Raw genomic sequence first — 23,088 nt, 5'->3', positions numbered from 1 at the left:
AAATAAAGGCAACTGAGCCATTAGCAGTTATGTCGCAGGGTGACAAATGCAGGCAGATGGAGGGTGTTCTGGGAGGTCATGGCACAAGTGTACAGCACCCCACCTCCATTTCAATATGTATTACCAGACAGAGGGGTGGTTTGTACCCTGTCCATGAGTTCCAACAACAAAAACAAGCCCATGTGTGCCATGGTGGAAGTGTGCCCCACTGGCTCTTGGATGGTGTTTTTAGAAGTCAATCACCATGCCTTGCTCCAGAGGCAACCAGAACATCCAACCTTCTGGTTAGCGCCTGTGTTAGTCTGGGTACTTTAGAGAAACAAATCCACAGAAACTCATGTATAAGAGAGAGTTTTATATAAAGATTAAGTGCACATCAAGAAAACATTTCAACCCAGTGCTGCCCAAGTCCACAAGTCCAACATTAATCCATTGACCCATATGTCCAACACCAATCTATAAAGCCCTCCTCCATCTCACAAAACAGATGTAATGATGCCGACTGCAGGAGGAAAGCTGAGTCAGTGAATGTGTAAGCATCTTAGCGCTGGCAGGGGTCTCCACATGGCTACTCCAGCACTCAGAGTTACATCAGGGTAGGTCCATGCGGCTTCTCCTCCAGGATGTCTTGCAGAAATTGAGACTTGTCAGTTGAAGCAGGGAATTGCTAAGGCAGCTACACCCTGGTCCAACCATCACAAAGCAAGAGATTCAAGAACTAGAAAGACAAGGCTCACCGAGCCATTTATCCCTCCATCCTTCAATTAACCCCACATGTGTTTATCGGCCAGGTTGGCACAATAAACAACTACCTCAGGGTCGAAGTGCATTTACTCCTTGTGCCCCCCAAGAACACCAAAGGGACCGTCATCACACATCATTCCCAACAAGGGGCGAAGGTTACTGGTCGCTGTTGTCAGACGCTGGGGGTGGGGGTGGTGTTTATGGTCGTTGGATGTGGTCAAGTCAGTTCTAACTTCTAACTCATGATGACCCACGTGTACAAGAAGGAAACACAGCCAGTTCAAGTCAGCCTCACGATTGTTCTTATGTTTGAGCCCCTTGTTGCAGGTCAGTCCATCTCGTTGAGGGCTTTCCTCTTGTTTGCTGCCCCTCTGCTTTACCCAGCATGATGTTCTTTTCCAGGGACTAAGATCTTCTGGCAAAAGTATTTACGGTAGGGTCTCAGGGAGGAGATGGGCCAGTCAGGGTGCGATGTAGCAACGATGAAACATACAACTTTCCTCCAGTTCCTAAATGCTGCCTCCTGCCCCACTATCATGATCCCAAGACTACCTTGAAAGTCTGGCTAGACCAGAGGATGTACACTGGTACAGATAGGATATGGAAACACAGGGAATCCAGGGCAGATGATCCCTTCAGGATCAGTGGTGTGAGTGGTGATACCGGGAGGGTGGAAGGAGGGTGGGTTGGAAAGGAGGAACCAATTACAAGGACCTACATGTGACTTCCTCCCTGGGAGATGGACAACAGAAAAGTGGGTAAAGGGAGATGTCGGACGGTGCAAAATATGACAAAATAATAATTTATAAATTATCAAGGGTTCATGAGGGAGTGGTGAGCAAGGGGGGAGGGGAAAAATGAGGAACTTATGCCAGGGCCTTAAGTGGAGAGCAAATGTTTTGAGAATGATGAGGGCAAAGAATGTACAAGTGTGCTTTACACAATTGATGTATGTGTGTATTGTGATAAGATTTGTATGAGCCCCTAATAAAATGATTAAAAAAGAAAAGTATTGGTCCCTCCTAACAACATGTCCAAAGCACGTGAGATGATGTCTCGCCATCCTTGCCTCTTAAGGAACATTCTGGCTGAACTTCTTCCAAGACAGATCTGTTTGTTCTTTTGGCAGGCCGTGGTACTTCCAATATTCTTCTCCAGCACCACAACTCAAAGGCATCCATCTATCTTTGGTCTTCCTTATTCAATGAGTCATTATTCGCCGTTTCATGAGATATTGGTCGCTTCCATTCATGCCATCTCTTGGACTCACTGTGGTTAATGAAACCGTTTTAAGAGGAGCACAGCATATAAGATCGATTACAGATAGTCTACGAGAAGGGCCAGCTTTCAGCTCCCTGGCCATTCAGCTCTCTGAAGCTCCTATTTTTCCTCTAAAGGGCGAGTCCTGTGACCTTTTTCTACCTCGTGGGATTATCCGGAGGACTGCATGAGAAAACGGTCTGTGGAAGTGCCTGGCCCAAGGTCAACCACTCCAAACATGTCCCTGGATCTGAATCTTCCAAATCAAACTCAAGGAGCTGCCATCAAGAACAAAGGAGGGTGTGTGTGTGTGTGTGTGTGTAGTGTGAGTTGCTGAGCAAAAGAGAGGTGGGCAGAGAGACAGCAGGCGTGCCCATGTGAGAGCCCAAGAGTCTTCGCATATAAAACATCCATCTCTACAGGTGAGCCAGGGGCCATGCAAGTTCTGGAATAGGCTTAGATGTCAATCGTGTTCCATGGGCACACGAAGGAAAGTTTGCCCAGGTGGCGAACGGAGTTTACTCCTCTAGTGGCCAGGAGTCTGAGCAACTGGGTGAAGTCAAGCATCCGACAGGTGTGTCTGGCACCAGCTCTTGCTTTCCAGACCTTCCCGGTGCGGGCAGGTGTGAGACTGCAGCCACCCACTTGTTTGCCAAAGGAGATTCAGCACAACGGCCGCCCAGGGAGGGGAAGTGCCTTGGTGGGCTGTGTGCGCGGTTACAGGCAAGCTACCGAGGGGCTGCAGTGAGTGGCCATTTCAGTAACACTTTGTAGGCGAAGAGCCTTGGCCAATTACAGAGCTGGAGTGTTTGAGCCAGCTCTTCAGTGAGGAAACAAAAGAAAAAACGTGATCAGCCCAAGCTTGCCCCCTAGTATCCTTTTTACCATGCTCCGTGTGTGCCGAGCATCTCTTAGCACCAGGTAAAAATATTGGAAAGGGAAAAAGTGCTGGTTTATTGTCATGAAACTGAAGTCCATTTCTCCTTTCCGATACATCTCCCCTGAAAACGTCCTCCGTACGGGTCCCAGCCTTCTTTCTCATCCAGCTTTAATTAGGCAACACAAGCGTGCGGTTGGTTTTGACTTCAGGTTAGAAATCTGCTTCCCAAGAGTTCCCCCACCTGGTTTTTTCCCAGTGCTGGAATGGAGAGATGGATGCTTGCCTTTGCTCAGGAAGGAGAGTGAGGCCAGGACAACCTGAGGTGGGCAGGCAGGTCAAGATCAAAGGCAAAAGAATGTGCCTGTGACCAAACACACCCTGTGGGGCTGAGTACTGAGGTAGAAACTTTTCTTCGGTCTGCCTCCTTTCCTACCCCTTCTTTAACCTACCCCTTGCTTGCCTGATGATCTAATTACTTCAAGTTCAGTAATGGTGGAAATCCTGTTAGATATCTGACTCTCCCCAAACAATCCCCCCTCTGTTCTCATATCCTGTGATCAGGAGAGGCAGCAGACAGCAGTCATTCATTAACTGGCCAGGGCTTGCTGTTTCTGTTGGCCACAGACACACACAAAGGCTTGGGCGAAAAGACAGCCACCGCTAGTTCCCATTTGGTAGTTGCCTGCACTTCTGTGGATGACTGCTCAGACCACGTGAGCATTCTGGGTATCTGAGGCAATGGCTCCAGTGGAGAGAAGCCACTCTCTCCACCCTCCGCCTTTCTTTACCTATTCGGACGGACACCAATCACTCCTCCCAAGGCACTCTGCTTCCATGCTGGCTTCCATTGCTGGTCGCAGTGACCACACGGAGGCACAGACCACTCAGGAGTAAGGGGGTCTGTAAGGGAACCTAGCAGGTTACCACAAGCCAGCATCAGAAAACATTAAGAATCGAGTCATTGGTCTATAGCAACGCCTCTCCTCAGTCACGTCTCTCCAGCCCTCAGCGTCCCTCTCGGCCACATGTCCCTTGGCCTTTGCCTCCCGGGGACAGGAAGGCAGCCAGTTGCTCTGCCTCACACTCTTAGTGTCTCAGTGCTGTTCCTCTGCTCTGTCTCATGGTCTCCTTGCTGCAGCCTCAGGTCTCAGCCTTTACCAGGGATCTCAGACAGAGCTCTCTACAGCACTGCACTTGGGGCTCTTAGACCCAGGGAAGTGGCAACTAAAACCGACCAATCCCACTTGCTAGTGTCACACACACACACACACACACACACACACAATTTGCATAGTCTCACCCAATTATTTGGAGGGATAGAAGTTCCATATTAAGAAATTTCACTCTTAGAAAATAAAAAGAAAGTCACAAAATATCTAGGGAATTGATAGAACCTCTTGGAGATTCCAAGTCTGGTTTGGGGAAGCCTGGTGACCCAGTGCTGAAGGGCTTGGCTGCAGACCCAAAGGTTGATAGCTCGACCCCCCACCCCCACCCCCAGCTGCCCTACAGGAGAAAAAAGGGACAATCTGTAAAGATTCCCATCTTGGAAACCCTGTGGGGAAGTTCTACTCTGTCCTATAGGATTGCAATGAGTTTGAATCAACTTGCAGGCATTCCGGTTTTTGGCCTCTTTTTTTTTTTTTTCAGGTCTGCAGCTGGTTATGAGGCTAAAGAGCTTCACCTCTTACGGCCTCTTTTCTCTCACACGTAAAATGAGGAGGCTGAATTATTAAAGGCTTTCAACGGATCCTCTTAAAATTGAAACAACACCCAGTATGACTCTGCGGCTCCTTGGCCTGAGGCAACAGGACTGGTCAGGGCTGACCTCAGGCTGGCCGGAGTTAGCAAGATTTGGAACACACTCATTCTGAAAAAGGCAGTCAGTGTTTATTTGCAATTTAAACCTCGCTGGGTGTCCTGTTGCCTGGCAGCTCTGCAGCCTTTAAACTGCGGCTGGGGCTGGGAGGAGAGCAGCTTGCCCAGACTCAGTTACCCTGCAGAGCAGGAACAAGGAGGAGGTGCCCTGCTCCCAGCTGACCCCGAGACCCAGCCGGAAGAGCAGCAGGCCCCACTGGCCCAGGTACCTGTTCTCACTGAGCGACAAGAGCAGCGAAGCTCTCTCGAGTTTTTTAGGTAGAAAAGCCCACACAATTTGGATCTCCTTTTCAATCTGCATGAACAAACAAACAAAGAATTCTCCCTACAAAGAGGCTTTTCTTCTCCTCCTCCTCCTCCTCCTCCTCCTCCTCCTCCTCCTCCTTCTCCTCCTCCTCCTCCTCCTCCTCCTCCTCCTCCTCCTCCTCCTCCTCCTCCTCCTCCTTCTTTTTCCCCAAGGCATAGCATGTAAGGAATCAGGGGTGAAGGAGGAAGAGGTTTTACTTGGGGGACCCTGAGCTGATGTGAATGGTGGTGGGACAATTTGGAGAGATAGAGGCCAGGTTGTATCCTTTCACTGTACTTATTAAATAGGCATGTATGCTCAGCAAATAATATGCAGAGCTGGGCTACCTGAAGAACTCCGGGTCAGGATGGAGGAAGGTTCTTGCCGGTGATAAAACCTTGTTTGCTGAAAATGAAGAGGACTTGAAGGACTTATTGATGATGATCAAACCCTCCAGCCTTCATTATGAATTACAAATCAATGCAAACCAAAGGAATAAGTGAACAAACGCCTCCCAACTAGACCAATAAGATAAATAAGAGAATAAGTTGAAGTTCTCAAGGATTGTGTTTTACTTGAATCCACCATTATCCCCCCATGGAAGCAGCTGTCAGGAAAGCAGGTGTGCTGCAGGGGGTAAGTCTGTAGGAAGTCACTTCTGGAAAGAGGGTCAAAAAGCAAAGCTGTCCCTTTGAGGACTGACGTGAGCCTGGCCCAAGCCAAGCGTTTTCAATGGTCTCACATGCGCGTGAAAGCTGGACAGCGAAGAACTGATGTGATTGAAAGACGGTGTTGTAGGCTAGGCACTGCAACGTGGGCTGTCCAAACTCACCAGACACTCCCCCGTGGGAGAAACACCAGGCTATCTGTCTCAGTGGAAACTGAGTCTTAGAAAGCCTACGGAGGGTCACCGCGAGGTAGAATGAACTCCGGGCCATTGATTTGGTTTGGGGGATTTGGTGAGAAGAATGAATGCAACCTCTTTTGGAAGAAGTACAGCTAGAATGCTGTGGGACTTTATCTGACATACTTTGGACCTATCATCAGGAGGAACCAATCCTTGTCGCAGGATATGAGGCTTGGTGGAGCAGAGTCAGCAAAAAGAGGGAGACCCACAGTGAGATGATTGGCAGACATAGTGGCGGCAGCAATGGGCTTAAGGACAGCAATGTCTGTAAAGACGGCTCAGGATCAGGCCGTGGTATTTCCAGTGGCCCCGTAGGCCTGCGGACGCTGCTCAATGAATTTGGGAGGCCACAGAAGAATCGATACATTTGAATGATGATCTTGGTGACGAATACGGGAAGGACCATGGTCTACCAGGAGAGCAAACAAATTTGTCTCAGAAGTAGTACAGCCAGAAGAATGCTCCTAGGAAGGGAAGAGGCTGAGATTTCATCTCACAAACTTGTATGCTATAAATCCCCCAGTATACTTGCATACTCTAAATCTCTGCAATCTTTCCTGCATACCCCCCCCCACTCCCCACCCCCACCAATCTCTCATGCCTTCATATGGCAAATGGCTTTCTTCGGAAGTCTCATGCTTGAAGGAGAACATTGTGCATGGACTGAGTTAGTGGCTCCCAAGACTCGACAGTATTTTCTTCTGTTGACATTGGGTCGAGCTATGGCATTAACAACAGAACATTGATCAGAATTCCAATCATGAGCACGTTTTGCCAGACTGAGTTGAAAAAGAGCACCTTAGGGGGTCGTTACCTGCCTCCTCAGCTCGTGACGACTCCGTGCACAGTGGAAGGAAACAGCCCAGCACCATGCCATCCCCACAGTCAGTACTAAACCAGACTGCTCTGGTCCAGAGGGCTTTCAGAGTCTGATTTTCAGAAATAGCGTGTCAAGCCATTTCCTCCTTGTCTGTCTTCACGGGGAAGCCCTGATAAACCTGTTCAGTGCGAGGGTAACACACAAATCCCGCTGACAAATGCGTGGCAGTGGTTCTTGCAGTGCACTGACTGGGATTCTAACCAGGGGTTTCTTGCACATGCACGAGAATTCCACCACGGAAACACCATTGCCTTCAGCTGCAGTGAGAGCTTTGCATTGAATCAGAAACAGCATGGCTTTCTTTGCTCGGATAACCCCTGTATTTTTTGTGTGGTATCCTTAAGTGTGTGTTGTACGGTTGGTTTTATATCTTACTTTATTTGGGGTCTTGTGACCCAAATCAAAACCAAACCTTTTGTCATGGAGTCCATTCAGATTCAAACCAACTCCATCTGGGAGGGTAGAATTGACCCATAGGGTTCCCCAGGCTGTCAATCTTCATGGAAGCAGACAGCCTCATTTTCCTCCTACTGAGTGATTGGTGGGTCCCAACCGTTGAACCTTTGGGTTAATAGCCAAGGGCTTTATCACTCTTCTGGGTCTTGTTAGCACATGGAAAATAAGTTATCCTGGCCCTCTTTATGACTCAGTGTGTATAAAATTTATATTTATTCGCTTCTGCAGTGATTTGGGTACATTTAATTAGGAATCCTGGTGGGGCTGGGGGGAAGTATTACACGGTGAACTGCAAGTCGGTGGTTGACACCCAGCAGTCTCTCCGCTGGAGAAAGAGGCGACTGTCTGCTTCCATCAAAATGTCCCCGCTCAGAACCCCTCAATAGGCGTGGGTTTCCTTTACACTGTTTTATTTACTGATTGCTTGCGAGGAAGATGAAGAATCACTATGACTGCATCCACATGGACCACTAACCTTAAGAAGACACGGACTGGCTGTATGTAATGGGGCATTTTCAGTCTCTTCTTTCACTTTCTTTTTTTAAAAACATTTTAATAGGGGCTCATACAACTCATAACAATATTAAATTCCTTGGGGAAAAGTAGCCAGTCTCTTTTTGGAAAATTCCTTTAAAAATATATATATATATACAATAAAAGCAAGAACGCCTTTGCTGGCCACACTTCCATCTGAAACTCGTCTCCAACTGCCGCCCAGTCTCCTCTCTCTAGCTGTTGACAAACAACGTGCATTAACATAATCGGGGTAATTAAGGGCCGTGCCAGGTACTATGGGTGGGGGGATACAGGCTTCCGCAGTTCAGGCTCTGTCAGTTTCCGCTCCCTCCCAATAGCCTGAAGGCACTGAGATTAGCACCTCCAAAGTGTGGTGGGCTGAATATAGATGAGGGGAGACAGACAGGCTGCTCCTTGTGATTAAAACATTAGAAGAATAATTATTACAATAGTGAAATGGCTGAAGCCTTCTGTTATTCACCCCCCCTCCCCCAGTATACTATAAATCTCTGCAATCTTTCCTGCATAACCCCCTAACACCCCCCCACCCCGCGGCAATCTCTCATCATGCCTCCATATGGCAAATGGCTTTCTTTGGAAGTCTCATGCTCTGAAGGAGAACATTGTGCATGGGCTGAGTTAGTGGCCCCCAAGACGGGGTAATTTTCATTGTTGCTGAGGAGAGGAGAATATTACTTCTGGGGACCCAGCAGGCATTGTATTAAACAATTGTACCGGCTGGAAGCAAATGGTTGTCTTTATTCGAAACCACCATGTAGGGGGCAACCGCTTCATTTTAGTGGGAAGCAAGTGCTGGGATCAGCTAGGGCGCATCTGCGGGCCGGTAGGTCTCTGGGCAGGCCAACTTAAAGCCAGACCAAACCCTGACCCACTGGAGCCGAGGCTAGTGGCAGCTGATTTCCCACCACAGCTAAGGTTCTGGAATGTCTACAAAGGACAGAGCTATGTCTACTGGGCACGGTCTAAAGCGAGCAGCACTAACACCGTTTCTGCAGCTGTATTTCTACAAGCGGGCCCCTGACTCAGGCCGTTGGGATCTATAGGGTGGTTTACAACGGCTGACCTGGGTGAGCACCCCCGGGCCCCAGCTCGGTGTGCCATCAGAGAGGAGGCAGGCCCCGCAGCTTTGCAAAAAAGGACAGAGAAATGAGCGGCACGAAGGGTCAGCCATGAATTCTAAAACCTGGTGATGGACAATTTGGTTCTGATCTGGGAGAAGGAAGGAAGGAAGGAAAGAAGGAAGGAAGGAAAGACAGAGCCATGCCTCTACCAGAAACAGCAGACAGTATGATCAGCTCATATCTCTGTGGGAAAATGAAGTCGATTGGGGACAGCGTGATTTAGAAGGGCGGACAGAGCCACACGATTTCCAGGGCAGGGAAAAGAGTGCACCTTGATAAATTCTTAGAGGAACTGATCTTTTCTGGCAGTAATTTCCAGCTCCCTTCTCTGCCCCATCCCTTTTTTTCTTTTATATATAGTATATTTTAGGGGGAGGAGTAATGGGAAAATACAGCAGATGCCCCTGAAAGCAGAGAAGTGACTGCTATGAATATTGCCTATAGCTTTTCTACTGGATTCGCTCACTGCAAACTTCCCACTGGACACCTGCCTATTAGAAAAGTGAAGTGCCTTCCTGTCAGAAATATAATTGAATCCGGCTTATTCAAATCCTGGGGGTAAAGTGTCTTTGGTCATTTAATTCCTTCAAAATCAACTATGCTTTTTGACCTAATAGAGTCCAACAAAACGGCTCTCCGTGGAATTGTGTGTCAGGAACCTAGAGGCGTCTGCATCCTCCTGGGCTCATGTTCGCCCTGGCAGTCTCTCGAGAGAAACAGAAAATCACCGCAAATACACCAGCAGCTCGCCTCACAAAGACAGAAGGGAAGCAAAATGGAAACATCCATTGTATTTGATGTAATGACAGATAACAGAGGCTGGAAGGCAGCTTACAGACCACAGGCTCCGGCCCCTTTTCAGAAACAAACAAACAAACAAACAAACAAACTCAGCGCCCCCTTGGTAATGAAAAGGTTTGCACAATAGCCCCTAATCCAGTATAAAGTATAGGCATCTGTTTTTGCAGCCCTCCTGCATCATCCTAATGCCCTCCAGGGGGCAATATTGCCCACTTTGGGAAACACTTATGGAGCTAGGAAGTCAGCCAATTCCCATTTCAGCCGCAAGATTGGAATCAAATTCTTATTCCCAACTCTCAGCAGAGGTAGGCCTACTATTTTGAGCATAGCGAGAGGAGGGAGTGGAATTTGGTTTTAATTCCTTATTTCTTCCTCTGCAATATGGAGTCCTGGGGTGTAGCAGCTGGGACCCACCCAAAAGCTCCGCTGAGGAAAAGACAGTGAAAATGCTAGGAAGCACCATTCTACTCTGCCAGCCATGGAGTGGCCTTGAGTTGGAATCAGCTTGAAGGCCACAGGGTGTTGTACTAGTTTTTGTTTTCCTTCCCTGTGAACAGAAGTGGAAGTTTGGGGGGACAGTGTGTGACCATCTCCAGATCCAGTTAGTTTGGCCTGGTTTCTGGGGACTCTTTCCCTCATGGTCTTACTACTTGGAGATTCCGAATTGCAGGAATACCAGGGAACATCTCTGAGTATACAACACCTGACATTTAACAACCACAACAACAAAATTACATTTGAAAATTGAGTACCTGTATTAATTTTTTATTTGGCTGCTGTATCAAATTTCCACCAACTGGAGGTGGAAACGAGAGAATGTGTTCTCTCACAGGTTTGGAGGCCAGACATCTGACACCAGGGTCTAGGCAGGGCTGCACTGCCTCTGTCCCTGGCCTCTGCCAGCACCTGGCAATTCCTTGGCGTGAGGCCATATTCCTAAGAGCTCTGCTTCCATCTTCACATTGATTATTGATTGCTCCATCATGTAAGGCTGCCTGTCACTGGATGTGAGGCCCATGATCTATTAATCTCATGATCCTTAGGATTAGGTCACGTTGACTGGGATAGGATTCTCGGCCTAACATGAGGCAATCAACTGCATGATGGGATCTCTGTGAGCATTTTGGGAAGGATTGGGGTGGAGTGAAACCCCCTTACTAAGGTCACAGCCCTGATGCAATTGTAAGGGAAACTACCTTGCAGTGTGGCCCAATTCATATATACATACACACACACACACACACACACACACACACACACACACACACACACACTGGAGAAGTTTGCTTGCTTCTGGATCTGGATCCTACATTGGGCTTAATCAACTTCTGGTTCTTTGGACGCGAGCCCACCATGTTGCCTGCCAACTCTAGGAACCATCTGACAGATCCTCTGACCTGCCTAACCTTGCATTCATAAGACTCTGCAACTGCAAGCCTACTTGCTGACTTGGATTCACCTACGTCTATGTCCACAGCTTGTGATTATCCTGGTTTATTTTCCTGCTTCCTGGTTGGTCTACCTACTTTCTGGTTCATCAGCCCCTGCAGCTATAGGACTCAGGAGAAGTTTTCAACTTAACATCTGATCTGGGGATTTGAGCTGGACAAGATTTACTTCTACAATCGTGTGAGCCATTTTCTTGATTAAAATTTCTCTCTATGTATGTGTTTATGTATATTTATATATACTGTGTGTGTGTGTGTGTGTGTGTAAGAGAGAGAGAGAGAGAGAGAGAGATAGAATGTTTTTTGCTTTTCTAGAGAACCCAGCCTAACATGATCCTTAACTTAATTTCATCTGACAGGATCCATTGTTCAAATAAGGTCACATTCACAAGCCTGGGTATGAGGATGTGAACATACCTTTTGGAGGTCACCAAGCTTATCCCAAATCTATCCATTGCTCACTGAAAATGTCTGGAAGTAATTTCAAGCATACATATTGGTTGATTTACGTAGATGTGTTGCATTTGTTTGTTGCCATGTGTGTTGCTATGATGCTGACCAGGTCTAGCAGAGCTTCTAGACAAATTTGGACCTTAGGAAGACAGATCTGGTGATCTCCTTCTAAAAGTCAGCTAATGAACCTCATGGATGACAATTGATCTGTAATGGTGAAGGACCAGGCAGTGTATCCTTCCGGTGCATCTGGGGTTAATATGAGTCAAAGTCTGACTTGACAGCAACTAACCGCACAAGTAATTCCTTTGTTTATTTACCTTCATTTGCTCCAGAAAGGTTTTAAGATAGATACCAAGTGAAATCAAACTCACTGCCATTAAGTTGATGTTGACTCATGAATAGGCCCTGGTAGAATTGTCCCTATAGGTTTCTGAGACTGTACCTCTTTATGGGAGTAGAAAGCCCGGTCTTTCTCCCAAGAAGTGGCTAGTGGTTTCGAACTGTGGACTTTTCAATGAGCAGCCTAACCACTGTGCCACCCAAGCTCCTTAAGATAGACGCAGGAGAGCTGATATAATGTATGAATAGAACTGTTTTCTATTATAGGCATGCATTATACTTGCAGATCTTATCTGTGGCCCCTGAGGTTGACACACCCTGTTTGGGGTCCTCCAAGCGCATGGAGAGCTCATTCACAAAAGGAGGGAGAAACTTTTTCTATCTTCTTACCCATAGCCTACCAAGGAGCTTGTCATCCCAACTTGTCATCTCCTAGGAAGCCTGACTCCTTCAATTCTTTCAAAAGCCAGATCTCCCTGCCCCCATTGCAATTGTAGACGCTCTTATTGATTTCTGATACACATGCCTTAAAGTAGGTTAAGTGAGACACAAAAATAGGTTGCGCATCCCAGAACACTCCTTGGCACCGATGACCCTGGACAAGACAGATGCCCTCAAGGGAGCAGCTTGCACTTCTTTGTACGAGATGAGCAACAGCTGAGTGGAGGCTGACAAGCTAAAGGGGGACAGTGACAAGGACTTCACGCGAAAGCCCAGCTTCTGCCTCTCGCCTCCTTGACCCTCCCCAGTCATTCTTCTCGTATACTCATCTCTGCCCTCCTTGAGGCACTGCTGGGGAGGTGGCCATGTGCCCCCCCAGGGCCCAAGCATACCTGAAACTTCAGCTCTCCATAAACATGTCAGCTGTGGTCTCCAATCTGGAGTTCCCCAGAGTAGTCCGCCCTGGGAACTTGGGGACACTTAAGTCTCCATGTTTAATCATGTGAATTTTGATTCTCATTCACCGATTGTTCCTTGCGTAGTGCTCCCTCCGGAACAGCGTGGGCCTGCAGGAGTTCAGCAGTCTGAGTTCTGACATTCTGGACTCCCAGTCAAACTCTCTTCTAAATAGCATCACATCTTGTCCAGAGGGATACTCAGTTCTTTGATGGTCTTGATGAAATATGCCCTCAATAGTCAGTGGCATCTGGAGTGGGTATGGAGTACACCCAAGCTTCGTCCTGCACCTACGCAGAGAGCCTGGAAGGATTACGAGGGGGTTCATGGGTCTCCCTGAGCAGAGAGAAAGCCGAGGCTGACAAGGTGTGGGAAGAGCAGAATGGATTTCCTCCCCCACCTCTTTCTGTTCTTGCCGCTGCATGGCACGGCACGTGGGTCTCCATAGTGTGCACTTCGGCACAGCGAAGGGTTTCCTAGGATCCCGTCCAAGAAGTATGAGTCCTGAGAGATGCTGTGCCAAGATGAAAGAAGGAGTCTCTTTGTCAATATCTTTGGGAAATTCAACATATTATAATCCCTTCGTGGACATTCATAGTACACATTCAAAGGCTCTTTAACCCGAGTTAATGGGGAGTTTCCCAAACTTAATTGACCTCAGAACTGCTCTTTCATGTAACACCTACTAATAGGGAGAGAGAGACTCATTTTGGAAAATACTAGTGCTGCAGAAGACCCGCTGGATTTTCAAACAAAAGGCCAGTGTTTAAATCTCTGCTCCGTGCTTTTCTCGCTGTTGACCTCAGATATGTTGTTTGTGAATGTTATTATATAAACATATATATAAATGATTATATGTATGCTTCCATAGGTGTATATATATGTAAAAGGGGGGCTACACAACATTGGTCCCACTGGCCTAGTTGGAAGATGCAAAGACAGGGTAGAACTGCCCCTTCCAACTTAATCCACGGCTGGAAAACATATTGCTATGGATGTGTGTATCTGCAAATGGGCTGCAGACTAAATCTGACGCCCTGGCTTGTTCTGCGACTGACGCTTGATTGGGCCACAACCCTGGTTGTTTCCTTAGGCACTGCCGGTGCTTCTGCTCTGCCATTGCCGACCTGTGTCGTGGCCGAGACAAAGGCCTAACAGCACACAAAGCCCCGCGGGTTTTCTTTTTCCAGAAAATTAGCTAGCCAGCAACTGCTCTGTAATGAAAGATGATTCACATTCAGGGATAGGCTGTGGTTGTAGGAGAAGAGATGGGGCAAAAGCCCCAAAATCCCTGCCACGGAGTCAGTTCTTACTCATGGCGACCCTACAGGACAGGGTAGAACCGTCCCTGCGGCTGTCCCAGGCTGTAGTTCTTTGTGGGATTAGGAAGCCTCATCTTTATCCTGTGGAGCTGCTGGTGGGTTCAAACTGACCTTGCAGTGATCAGACCATCTCATGGTCCACTGTGCCACCAGACCCTTAAGAGACAGGACAGGTGTAAGGAAGCTATTGTAATCGTAATTTCTTTTAGAAGAATTAACAGAAGACCAGAGAGCCCTGGTGGTTTCGTGGATATGAGTTGGACTGTGATCTGAATGGTTGGCAGTTCAAAACCACCACCAGCTCCTCTGGAGAAAGACTAGGCTTTCTACTCCCCCCAAACAGCTATAGTCTGGGAAACCCACAAGCGGTTGCTATGAGTCGGCATCAACTTGATGGCAGTGAGTTGAGATGTTTTTTGAGTTCCAAGGAGTTGGAGATGAAAGAGCTCTCAAGTGTCCAACTCCATTCTGATCCATTTCCCTCTACCCCTCTCTTCCACTTCTTCCTTGAGTTCGTCCTTCACGTTCCTGGGTTCTGCGTTTCACTGTAACATTCCATAGATACTCGAGAAACTTCGAGGACATGCATCACATGATATATGCTATTCAGTCCCAAATCTGAAGGTCAGGCAGAGGTGAGCCAAGTGCAAGGGCCAGATCCAGAAGCTAAAAATGTCCCAAAGTTGTAGCAGGTCTTCTTGCTTCTGTGACAGCCCAGTCAGGAACTAGAGGTTGGGCTTTCCAGGTGATATGATGTGTATTAGAGCTGTCATGAGCACCAGCATGCATAGCTCATCAAAGGTAAACCAAGGATAGTGTCTTAAGTCACACCCCAGTTGAGGTCTCAGTGATGTCCCCAAGCAAACAAAGGGTGTGACTTGATTCATACCTTCTACTAAAGATGTCCTGAAGGAAAATGGTATGGTTTGGTCCACACTCTCTCCTAACCAAACAGGAAGGAAGGAAGGAAGGAAGGAAGGAAGGAAGGAAGGAAGGAAGGAAGGAAGGAAGGAAAGAAAGGCCTCGCTGCATGGAGTCCATGCAGACACATCTCCATGCTATAGGACAGAGGGAGAACTGCGCCACCATGGGATTCTCAGACTGTCAACTCTTTCCTGGAACAGAAAGCCCTGTCTTTCTCCCACAGATCTGCTGGGGCTTTCAAACCATTGATCTCACAGCTAGCAGCCTGATACATAACCATTATGCCACCAGCCAGGTCTTAACCCCACCCTAATCCTTTCCATGGTATAGTTGAGATCACCCTCCTCCAAAATGGGCTAATAACCAGAGGCCTAGTGCCCACCATATATCACATAAGGGTTATAGTCTGAAGGGCCAAATTCCTGGACTACAAGTCAAACCTATAGAAGCATAAGACAGAGCTCCAGCTTGGATTCTTGTCCTAGGATAGTCAATGGCTCTCTCTCTCCTCCCCCAATTAGATTCCAGGTCTAACAGGAAGGTAGTAGAATCCCGACACACACATTTCCAGGATAATAACATGGGCCACGAACATGTCTGGATACTTCTAGCAAATCCTGGAAAGTTTCCCACTCCGCTCTAAGTAAACCAGTTTGTCACAGTTGACGCCCATCTACAGTGACTTCATGTGCACCCCATAGGGTTTCCCAAAGCCAGCATTACAGAAATGGACTGCGAGGTCTTTCTCCAACCGCCAGCCTTTCTGTTAAAAGCCAACCCCCCTAACTGTTTGCACCACTCAGGGACTCTCCTCGAAAAGAAGGGAGGAGCCAAAGATTGTGGTGTTCAAGACTGCCAGAAAACAACAAACTCGCTGCCATTGAGTCGAGTCATATAGAGACCCTATCGGACAGAGTAGAACTGTCTCTGCAGGTTTCCAAGACTGTAACTCTCTACTTGGATAGAAAGCCCCATCTTTATCCCAAGGAGAGACTGGTGGTGTCAAACTCCTGACCTTGTGTCTCACAGCCCAATGCATAACCACGACGCCTCCTCCAGGCTCCTGCTCAAGGCCTTATGATGGGGTGAAACAATGGTGCATGCCAAATGAATTATTTCAAGTTATGATTGAGGACTCTTGAGTTTCTAAAATCCTTAGGGTCCAGAAAGAGATACCTACTTACAAGAACAATTATGCAAAGACCAACAACCTTGAAACATCATAGTGACTCTTCCAAACATTCCATTCTTCCTCCCACTCGCCGGTCCCTAATGTCCTCCCTCCCCTAGGGTAGAAACTGGTGTTTAGGACCCAGTTTCTGCCATGTCCTCACTCACAGAGACCTGGACTATGAAGTCCATCTCCCTGGCTTTCTAGCACAGCAACCCCCCACCCCCCTCACTCACAGACCCACAGCCCCGACAGCAAAGGGTGGGCTGTCCCTGGAAGAAGACTGCTCTCTGCTCAGTAGGTGGCTTAGGAGAAGGGCCCAGGTGAGTGGCAGAGCTTTCCTGCCGCTAGCCCGCTGATGCCCTGGTTCTGCTCACTCCGTCAGGAGCTGCTAACAGCATCTGGGGTCCCTAGCTCTGAGCAGAGGAATGTCTGCAGGGCTATCTGCTGTGCCTGTCTCTGGATGCGCACTTAGGACACCTCATGCATTTCCAGCTGTCCTCACCGCCGTCCGTGGGAGTGAAGCCTGCAACGATGCTCAGGACAGGGAACTGTGACAGGTTCTGGAGAGTCACGGTAACAACGCAGTGCTCTCGGTGGGAATGATCTGGCAACGGAACACCTATCTCTGGCCCCCAAGGATTTGGGAAGCTCATGGAAACAGAGAGCAAAGAATCCACCTCTGGGGCAGTCTCGCTAATTAGCATCCTGCCGGATTTACCCTGTAGAGTTGTCAACTTCCCTCAGCAATTGAGAAGGAAATGAACTTTTTTCCCCTCAGTTAGATTTTAAATCCCTCTACAATCTGGAACGCCTTTATTCCCATGACCCTCCCCTCATTCATTGCATGAATATCCGCATTTATATGACTGTCCCATGATAGTTCATCCGCCGGCCCTCCTCCTCCCACGACTCAAGCCAGTTTTCATGAAGCTGCTTCTGGCATCTCATACCCTGTTGTCTAAAATCCTCCCGGACCCAGTGTCTACTCTGTACTGTCGCATCACATGAAACCAGTGGGCATTCAGTGAACTCTGACGCATGGTCGCCTTCTGTAAGACATCAGAGAAGGGCCATGCTCACCGAACCTTTCAATGGTTGCTTTTGAGGGATGAAGATCACCAGTTCTTTCTTCCGAGGCTCCTCTGGGTGGATTTGAACCTTGAATGTTTCCAGTTAGCAGCAAGCACATGAACCATTTGTACCAGCCGAGGACTCCCCTCCCCTTCTCACTTGCTTCAAAACTCTCCTGCCTATACCAACCCCTCTTCATTTCTTCAGCACAATCTCTGGTTGCTCACCTCTCAAAGGCCCACACAATTCCAGATCTATCTGCGTTACGATTTCTCCCCCACCTGAAGAACAGATTTCATTGAAGGCATTTTATTTGAAGCGTGGGGTGGGAGGAGGGTAGAGGGAGAGGGTTTCCTCCCTTAGAGAGTGCCTGTTTAAGATTATTTTTTTAATAAAGTTCTTTGGTCTAGGTTTCTGTAGCTCGGGTTGCTGCTTTCCTCTGTCAGTTTGTCATCCGATGGTAGCTTGCTTGTTGCTGTGAAAGGAGACGCAAGGCCACCAGTATTTCCAATCAGCAAGGTCACCCATAACGGGCAGGCTTTCGTGAAGCGTCCAGACTAAGACAGAATGGAGTAGGAAGGAAGAGCTGGTGACCTCCCTCGGAAAATCAGCCAGGAAACCCCTCTGGATCTCACAGAGGATGGTCAGCGCTACAGCGGAAAGATGAGCCCCCTCGGTGGGAAGGCGACCACAACCCAAGTACAGAGTGGCTGCCTGTCCTGACCACTACACTGTGAGTCAGAGCCAACTTGAAAGCCACAAACAACAATCAACGACGTTTACTTTCACAGCCATCAGGGAGGGCATCTGGGCCTCAAAACATGGGCAGCATTGCTTTGACTTAGGGGAAGCTCCCTCATCTCCCCTACTATCCACTTCCCCGCACTACCCACCAGGAAAGCACCGGAACACAGGCCGAGATGTGGCGGTGAAGGTGATAGAGAAGCTGAGCTTCCCCACCAAACAGGAGAGCCAGCTCCAAAATGAGGTGGCAATTCTGCAGGTGACTACTGGGCTGGGGTGGGTGTGTCTGGACCCCAGCCTGACCCCACCCCTTCACAGGCCCTGCCTTCAAGGGCAACCAATCCAGTTCTAGTAGTCAGGGCAGGCTTTCTAGAGGAGGAAGTGTATTCTGAGCAGAGGAATAAGTCTGGAGCAGGGAGGTCCTGATGTGCTCACAGAACTTAAGAGATCAGGAATGGGGTGGGAGGCCAGGCCAGGGAAGAGGGTGGGGCCAGACCAATGTGACTTTCTCCCAGGGCCTTTGGGAGCCATGCAGGAAGTTTGAGCAGGGGAGGGTCAGGGATTCGTTTTTTTGGAAGAGCTCCCTCTCTGCCTGTCTCCTGGAAGCCACACTCTTCAGAGCCTTCTCTGTTCTGCTCTGCCCAGTGCGGTGCCATCAATATATAAAGCCCACCGTGGGAGGGGGAGATGACCATTTAGTTTCTGCCATAGAAAATTATGCTAAGTTCACCCCAAATCAACAGACACTCCTGCCAGAGTGATAAGTTAACCTTCCTTACTCGACATTCAAGCCAAGATGAGGGGAGGGGAGCATGCATGACTCAGAGAAGGCAAGTACATTTCTATTGGGGTGGGAACCCGGGAAGGGTCAACCTCCCATTGCATTGGGGTGGGGGGCTTAAGTAATTAATATAGACCCCAAGGGGAGCACAAGAAGCCTGGTCCTCTGTCCCTAATTAGAAACTTTGGGCCTAGTTTCTATCCAGTCCTTGGTGACCAAAGCCATGTGCTATAGATCACTGGGACTTTCAACCCTGTGATTTTTAGGTGCATGGTAACCTTCATAGGCCACAACAGGAGGTCAACAAGGCTCTACCTCAAACTCCTGTAGCCCTTTAACTTCAGGCTGACACTTCATAACGTGACAGAAGCAAAGGACTACTATCCCAAGGGAATAGGCCTGGTGGTCGTCGGACTCTGGTTCCGATCTCTTGCCCTGAGGGTCCCCAATGACTGGTGGCTTGAGACTGACATTGGCTTACTATTTGAATGCCTCCTTGCTTTCTTAAGATATGCATTAATCTGGTTTGCCTGTTTCTGACACTGTCAATGAAAATTATTATAAGTCCTGTCTTTTCACTAACTCCCACTCTTGGTGTCGATAGTGTCCAATTACTTAAGACTTTAATTTGCACAAGTCAATCATTCATGTATTGCCATTTGTAGTCAGCCTACCCATGTATAATCTCTTTTCTCAACTGTGTTTTAAATTCTTAGCACTGGCTAAATTAATGACAATATCCATAGAATTATTTTATGCCCCAGGTAGATGAATGGTAATGTTCTCTAACATAAAATGACAGTGACCTATAGATACCATAAAGCACAGCAGCCTGTGTGATCCAAGGATTGTAAATAATATAATCCAAATCTAAAGGAGGGAATGGCATCAGAGCTTAAATAGTGAACATCTGGTTTGTAGGAGGCTATGGATGACAAGCCCAAAATCCATTTGCAGGGTCCCCACAGAGATTAAGTCTTGGTGAATACCCTCTGACCATAGTCCAGGGATTGGAATATGGGTAATGACAAATGTAGTTAGGTGAAAATCAAACACCTGATCATTTGATCTCCCTTCTAGCCCATGTTAACGTTGTTCTAATTTTTAGTATTTTCTGCTTTGTTTTCATTTGAGGTTTTTCTCTATTTTATTTTGTTATTGTTATTAACTTTTGGGGGGGAGTGGGGTACATCTTTCAGTATATGAAGTCCAGGATGGATGAATCCATAAAGACAGCCACTGGATTGTTTCTTCGGGGTGTGGCAGGGGAGGTTTGGGGGAAATGGGAGCTCATAACAATGAGTACCAGGAAGAAGAAAATGTTCTGAAAGTGATTGTGGGGATGATGGTACAACTCTTCTTAATGCGATTGAATTAATTGTATGATATGTGGATGATGTCCCAATAAAGCGGTTTTAAAAAGAAAATAAAATAGGAAGCTCCCTGTAGCGTCAGCAGGAGAGGTTGCTATCTAGAATAAGCGTCAACAAACTCTCCTCCCTGCCCACCAACCCGCCTGCCTCCCTCCACCAATGGAGGCTGTGAATTCTTTTCCTTTTTAAAATCATTTTATTGGGGGCTCATACAACTCTTATCACACTCCATCCACCGTGTCAAGCACATTTGTACATTTGTTTCCAACATTTTCTTTCTACTTGAGCCCTTGGTATCAGCTCATTTCCCCCTCCCTTCCCACCCCTCCCTCAAGAATTCTTGATAATTTATAAATTATTATTTTTCATGTCTTACATTGTCCGACATCTCCCTTCATCCACTTTTCTGTTGTCCATCCCCCAGGGAGGGGGTTACATGTAGATCCTTGTGATCAGTTCCCCCTTTCTCTCCCACCTTCCCCTTCCCCTCCTGGTATCACAAATCTCATTATTGGTCCTGAGGGGTTTATCTGTTCTGAATTCCATGTGTTTCCAGTTTTTATCTGTACCAGTGTACATCCTCAGGTCTAGCTGGTTTTGTAAGGTAGAATTGGGGTCATGATAGTGGGGGAGAGGAAGCATTAAAGAACTAGAGGAAAGTTGTATGTTTCATTGTGCTATACTGCACCCTGACTGGCTTGTCCAGTTGCCTACAGAGGTTTTGGGTCTTCACTCCAGAGGCTGTAGATTCTAGGGTGCTTTCGGCACCAAAAGTGCCCTCTGGATGCAGCATCAACAGGGTGGCACCTACTCATGGGTGGAACTGTGCTGCATGGGTTTTCAGTGCTTGTTTTTCTTCTTAGATTGTATTTTATTTTGTTCTTGTTGTTGAGAACACACCCAGAAAAACACACCAGCTCCACAGTGTCTCTGTGTGCGGTCAATGATGCTGAGGACGGGCTTCCAGTTGTACCACCATTCTTGTCCCTCTCCTTTGAGCCGTTCCTTCTCCATCACCCTGAGCTCGCTGCCCCCTGAGGTTCCCATCTCCTCTTTCAATTTGCTTTTCTCAGTTTGATATCCCATATCACTAGTCAAGACAGAAGTTTTTACAACCTTGGCTAAACTATCGTGTGCTTTTAAGTAAACCTTATGAGGTCTTTTTCACTTTGAGGTCTAAATGTGATCTCTGGGCATTAATTCCTGGTGTTCATCCAGTCTCCAGGGCTCTAGAAAGTCTGGATTCCATGAAAATTTGAAATTCTGTTTTGCATTTCCTCACCTTTGATCAAGATTCTTCTACAGACTCTTGGATCAAAATGCTCAGCAATGAGAGCTGGGCCCCACCCAGTTCTTCTGGTCTCCTGACCTGGAGGCAGCTAGCCACACAATCCACATGCTCTTCCGATTCAATTCTGTATTCTCCTTTCCCTCTGTTGCTTCAGGCAAATCGTAATGGAAAACTGGTCTATAAGCCTTTCTTCTGAGCTGCTGTCACCTCTGATTTCCAACCTTTTGTCAGCAACCGAGCACATTACCCTTTTTTTACACCTCCCAGGAGCAAACCACTTCCCAGAATTGTGTGGGTGAGAGCAATGTGTACCTGATATTGCCAAAGTGGCTTTTAAATAGGCCCCCAATGAGCTCTCGGTTCACCTTACTCCATATTAGTTGGCTATAGCATCGTCCCCTCTGACATAAAATAAGAATTGGCCTGATATCTGCCTCTCGGTCGCGAGGTCTGAACATGGGGCCTTGAAGAATAGAAAGCTGGCTGTGGATTTAGCTCTCCCTGGGTATCTGCTCGGGACAGCTCCTGAAGGAGGCTGTGCAGTTGAGGCAGCATCTCCTGCAGAGCCCGGCCCTGTGGAGCTTGGTGACTGGTGCTATCAGCTTCTACTGGTCCTGCAGGCCTCCTCATGGGGCAGAGGGAGTAGGAGGGGTTGAGCTGGCACCTCCCCTGAGTGCCAGACCCCTGCTCACCTCTACATTGACGCCTCGGCCCTGGCCGTGGGCAGGCTGGCCCTGGCTGGGGACAGGATGCTCCAGTCCTCAGCCTGCCTGCCTGCTCCCTGGATGCTTTTGCCAAGCGTGCGACCTTAATCTGGGTTTGAGAGACCAGCAGGAAGAACAGAACAAGGCCTGCGATGTGGGATCATTTCAAGGAACTGGAAAATCTTGGTTCATCTGAAGGTGCCTGTGAAATATCTATCCCTGCAGATGTTGGCGCTTACATATTTACTTTCCGAGGCTTAATCATGAAATCACATTATCCCTGACAGATGTCTGCAGTGGCTACAAATCTCCAGGCCTGAAATAGACTGTAGCCATAAAAAATGCCCCGAGATCAGCAGGGTGCTGTGGGCGTGTGCGTGTCAGATAAATGCCAGAAACTGGGTTAAAACAGTAGGATGGGGAAAGACTCACTCAGAAATCTGAAGAGCAGTCTAGACCCTCTATTCCTAAGAATTGAGGCCCTACTCCTAAACCCCCTCTTTTTACCTATGTGGAAAAATGATGAAACCAATGCTTTATCTCCTAGTCCCTGCCCAGAGGACTCCCTCCACCCCCTCCATAATCCTCAAGTCTAGAAGCAATATCATAGAAAAATAGTAGATTTGACAGACCGATAAACTGAGTCAAAAAATTCAATTAAGAATTAAAGACAGAAAAGAGGATGAATGTTGTATGTGCGCATTTGTACGAGATAGCTAGAACAGTGTTTCCCACAGAGGGCTGTGTGATATAGTTTCAGTCCCCCAGGGAACACCAGCATGATCCAGGGCACCTGCACAAGCAGACACCTACA

Source organism: Tenrec ecaudatus, chromosome 1 (assembly GCF_050624435.1).
Source record: "Tenrec ecaudatus isolate mTenEca1 chromosome 1, mTenEca1.hap1, whole genome shotgun sequence".
In the NCBI taxonomy this organism is placed as follows: domain Eukaryota; kingdom Metazoa; phylum Chordata; class Mammalia; order Afrosoricida; family Tenrecidae; genus Tenrec; species Tenrec ecaudatus.
Note: the sequence above shows the minus strand (reverse complement) of the source record.